The sequence below is a fragment of the Pinus tabuliformis genome, chromosome 8, assembly GCF_031772625.1.
Source record: "Pinus tabuliformis cultivar Carrire ecotype Pingquan chromosome 8, CPIR1, whole genome shotgun sequence".
Taxonomy (NCBI): Eukaryota; Viridiplantae; Streptophyta; class Pinopsida; order Pinales; family Pinaceae; genus Pinus; species Pinus tabuliformis.
Window position 1 is genome coordinate 296,932,298 of NC_142294.1, and position 5,054 is coordinate 296,937,351.

The window sequence follows — 5,054 nt, forward strand, 5'->3', positions numbered from 1 at the left end:
GTGGGTTGAAACCGTACCTGGTTCACCAGAGTCATAAATAGATACTCAAGCAAGTCACCTGTGCTTCGAGTCTGCTCTTCCACCCATCCGTGAGATCCCTTCATCCGACGGAAATCTCCCCCCGAGCCATCTTGCAGGCCTTCAGCCCTCAACAAGATCTGTGCACTTTGTGCCTGGTTATTTGGTCCTCACCAGACTTAACCAGTTGTTTCCTTTTTTTTCTTTATTTTCTTTCCTTTCTTTCTTTTCTTTGGAAAGGTCTCTTCTGTCTGTCCCAACAGCACAGAACTTCCTCCCTTCACCTAGGACTTTTCCTGTTTGGGAGGGCAGTTCCAATCAGTTATTACAACTGATTTTCTTTCTTTGAAATCCACCTCCCAGAGGCTGCCAGCATTTCAAAAAATATTTAATTTATTCAATAATGTAGTTTATCACAGTTTTGTTTCTTTTAAACATAAACAACAACTACTATATTGTCTTTTACCATAGTAAAATTCACACTTACATCTACTGGGGTCATTACATCTCCCCCTCCTGGGATTGGACATCGTCCCGATGTCTGTTTTCCTTAAACAAATTCGGGTAAGCTTCTTTAAGGAGTTCCTCATCCTCCCAAGTGGCCTCTTCAGGCCCATAATGCTGCCACTGCACCTTAGCTTGGAAAATAACCCGTTTCCGCAGCTGCACTTCTCTCCGGTCGAGAATGGTCAGTGGTTCGACCAGAACCTCGCCTTCCGGCTCGACCTGCAAACAGCAACAGATTTAGTTATTTCCTTGTTTAAGAATAAAGCTTATTTAGAATGACTAGATTTAATTCTTACCCGAACATCCTGCCATTGAACCACATGTTTAGGATCGTAGACATATTGTTTTAATACGGAAACATGAAAAACATTGTGGATCTTAATATGGCTTGGTAGGGCAAGTTGATAAGCTACTGGCCCCACTCTTGCCAGGATTTAAAAAGGTCCAAAATAGCGAGGTGCAAGCTTGGCACACCCACTCCATTGCAAGGTACTCCTTCTGGTTTGGATTCTTATGAAAACATGGTCTCCGACCTGGAATTCTTTGAACCTTCTCTTTCGGTCTGCAAAACTTTTTTGTCTATCCTGAGCAGCCTTTAAGTTGCTACGCACCTTTTTCACCATATCTTCCATTTCTTTGAGCATATCTGGGCCAAATCTTAACCTATCCTCAGGTCCACCCCAGCTTGAGTGTGTGCGACACTTCCGCCCATACAGAACCTCAAAGGGACTCAGCTGTGTTGACGTATGATACCCATTATTATACGTGAATTCAACCACGTGAAGGTATTCCTCCCATTGGGTTGGTTTCATCGTAACACATGCTCTCAGCATGTCCTCCACCACCTGGTTCACCTGTTCTGTTTGACCATCGGTCTGAGGATGGTAGGCTGTGCTAAAGTTCAGTTGTGTTCCCAGCTCAGCAAACAATGTCCTCCAAAAAGTTGATGTGAACTTAACATCACGATCCGAGATTATTACCTTCGGAAGTCCATGCAACTTGAACACATTTTTCATGAAAATATGAGCAATTTTCACAGCTTTATACGTGGATTGTACCGGTATGAAGTGTGCTGCCTTACTTAACTTATCCACTACCACCATAATGGAATCATTATTTTTCCTCGTTCGAGGCAACCCGGTTATAAAGTCCATGGAAATAGTTTCCCATTTCCATTCCCGAATGGGCAAGGGTTGGAGCAACCCTGCTGGATGCAAATGCTCTGCCTTAATCTGTTGACATTCTAGACATCGCGCTAGATATTCAGCTACCTCTTTCTTCATTTTTGGCCAATAGTATTCCTTCCGAAGTGCGACGACCATTTTCTGGTATCCTGGATGCCCGGTGTAATGGCTGATATGGAATTCGTCTAGAATCAGTTTTCTAAGACTATCTTCATTGGGCACATACAGCCTTTTATGGAAATACAGCATTCCGGCATCGTCCAACTCATATCCTTGTTGTATTTCCTTATCAGAAAGCTGTTGTATTTGCTGTTTAATTTGCTGATATACCACATCTTGGTCAGCTGCTAATTTTATCTTTTCAATTAAGGAACTTTGCCATTTACTGACCGAAATTCTGCACACACTTTGCACCTTTCGACTCAAGGCGTCAGCTACCCGGTTCTCCTTTCCCTTCAAATGCTTTGCTTCAAAATCAAACCCACTTAAGAAGTCTGCCCAACGAGCTTGTCTCGTGTTTAAGGTGGGTTGACTGAAATAGTTTGTTACGCTGTGATGGTCTGTTAACAACAGAAATTTTCTTCCCAAAAGGTAATGTCGCCACATTTTTAGTGCATGGATAACAACTGCTAATTCCAAGTCGTAAGCAGAGTATTTCTGCTCATGCTCCTTTAGTTTCCTTGATTCATATGCAATTACCCTTCCTTCTTGCATCAGCACTCCTCCCACACCTTCTTTACTCGTGTCAGTACAGACCACGTAATCCTTATTAGGATCAGCTATACTCAAGATAGGCGCGGTGGTGAGTAAGTGCTTGAGCTGCTCAAAGCTCTGCTGACATTCTGAGGTCCACTTAAATACCTTCCCCTTCTTTTGTAAGGAGGTGATAGGGTATGCTACCCTTGAAAAGCCTTCCACAAATCTTCTATAATAACCAGCGAGTCCCATAAGGGACCTAATGTCTGCCACGTCCTTTGGTACGGGCCACTCCATAATAGTTCTGATTTTTTCAGGATCAACTGCAATCCCTTCTTTTGTGATTACATGGCCTAGGTATTGTATCTCTTCCTTAAAGAAGTCACACTTACTAAACTTTGCATATAACTGATGTTCTCGCAAATTTTGCAACACCACTCTAAGGTGTTCCTCATGCTCCTTCCTTGATCGGGAGTAAATCAGAATATCATCTATGAATATCAACACGAATTTATCTAAGAACTTATGAAACACACTGTTCATCAAACACATGAAGGTAGCAGGTGCATTGGTCAGACCAAAAGGTAGCACCACGAATTCGTAATGTCCATACCGCGTTCTAAAAGTTGTCTTAGCGATATCCTCATCTTTAATTCTAATCTGATGATAACCAGATCGCAGATCGATTTTAGAGAATACCGTTGCCCCCTTCACCTGATCAAAAAGTTCGTCGATCTGAGGCAAAGGATATTTATTTTTGATCGTGAGCTTATTCAGCTGACGATAATCAATACACATCCGGAACGTTCCATATTTCTTTTTGACAAATAACACTGGGGCTCCCCAGGGTGATACACTGGGACGGATGTAATTTTTGTCCAGCAGCTCCTGCAGTTGCATTTTTAATTCTGTTAGTTCGGGTACGCTCATGCGGTATGGTGCCCGTGACACGGGTGCTGCTCCCGGAATCAATTCAATGGTGAAGTCCACATCTCTTTTAGGTGGTAATCCCGGTACTTCCTCGGGAAAAACATCTGCAAATTCTTGTACCACCGGTATGTTTCCCAGCATAGCAATTTTATCCTTCTGATTTGCATATCCCACCTGAATAGCATAGATCTGACATTTCTTCTTGATGCATTTAGCTAGCTGAGATGCTGTAATGGGTCGAACTTGTACGGGATGCTTGATTCCTTGTAATTCCTGCTGCTCTCCATGGTCATCCTTATAGTAAATTGTCTTTGTCTTGCAATTCACTAAGGACCAGTGTTTCTCCAGCCAATCCATCCCAATCAGGATGTCATATGAACCCAAGGGTAGTATGTTTAAATCTGCCACTATTGGCTGCCCTGCTATGGTTAAAGAGCAATTATTTATTTTGGCCAAGACCCGTCTCTTGGCTCCTGTAGCTAATTGGACCAGCCATGGATTTCTGAACTTTTCAGATTGTAACTTACACTGTTCTACTATCTTTGGGCTAACATAACTTAAAGTAGCTCCTGGATCAATAAGAACAGCTATAGAAAGGTTTGAAATTTTACCTTCAAATTCAACCATAGATGGCTGGTATTCCGCTTGGCGGTCCTCCAAAGCTGCATTAATTCTGGGTACACTACGTGCCACGTCCCCAACGGTCGATGCTTCATGAATTTGGGATATCTGGTCCGTCCCCTTTCGCTGTGGGCAGTTTTTAACATAGTGAGGTCCTCCACAGCCCCAGCATTGAACTGGGGGTCTGGTCATCCCTTCACCTTCTGGCCTAACAGGCTGCTCACTTACTCTTGATTCACTTATTGGCCTAGCTCGGGGCGCACTCTTTGCTACAGATCTGCTGTTTAATCCTTTACCAGCTCCCTTACTTCCATTGCTGCGACCTCCCTTGCTGCTTCCAACCATCCGACTACTCCTTTTTTCATTCCATCTTTTATTTGAAGTATCCCCCTTCTGTTTATTCTGCTGGTAGCAGATCCTTGCTTTACGAATAGCCTCGTCCATGGTTCTAGGATTGTCAAACTCAATCCTCTCTCTTATATATGAAGGTAAGCTGCTCACAAACCTCTGAACCTTGGCTTTTTCCTCTTTGATATAAGGTACATAACGTAGCAGAGAGGTAAAACGATTAATGAACTCGTCCATAGACTGCTGCCCCAGTCTTAAATCATGGAACTCTCTCGCCTTTTCATCGTAGAAGCGCTCAGTTAGGTACCTTTCTTTGAAATATTTCTGAAATTTCTCCCATGTAATGGTCCGTTCACTTACCCCCTTGACAATCTTAATTTCCTCCCACCACAAGGTTGCCTTACCTTGTAACTGGAAAATAGCCAATCTCGCCTTCAAGTTATGATCATACTCATACAACTGAAAATATTTATTCATATTTATTAACCATGCTTCTGCTGCTTCTTCCTGTTCTCCATCGAAATGTGGGGGTTTAATCTTCCGGAATTCTCCATGCAGCTTTGTTTTCTGACGTTTTGAGGTTTGCTGCTGTGGTACATTATCAGAGTGATCCTCTTTGCCATCTGAATTTTCAGGTTCAATCTAATAGTCTTGTTCTTCTGTCATCCTCTGTTGTTCCGTGCTGGGGTTAGATAAAGGTGGGTTTTGCCTGTCTGACAAACTCTTCAGAATTCTTTCCTGCTCTACCGT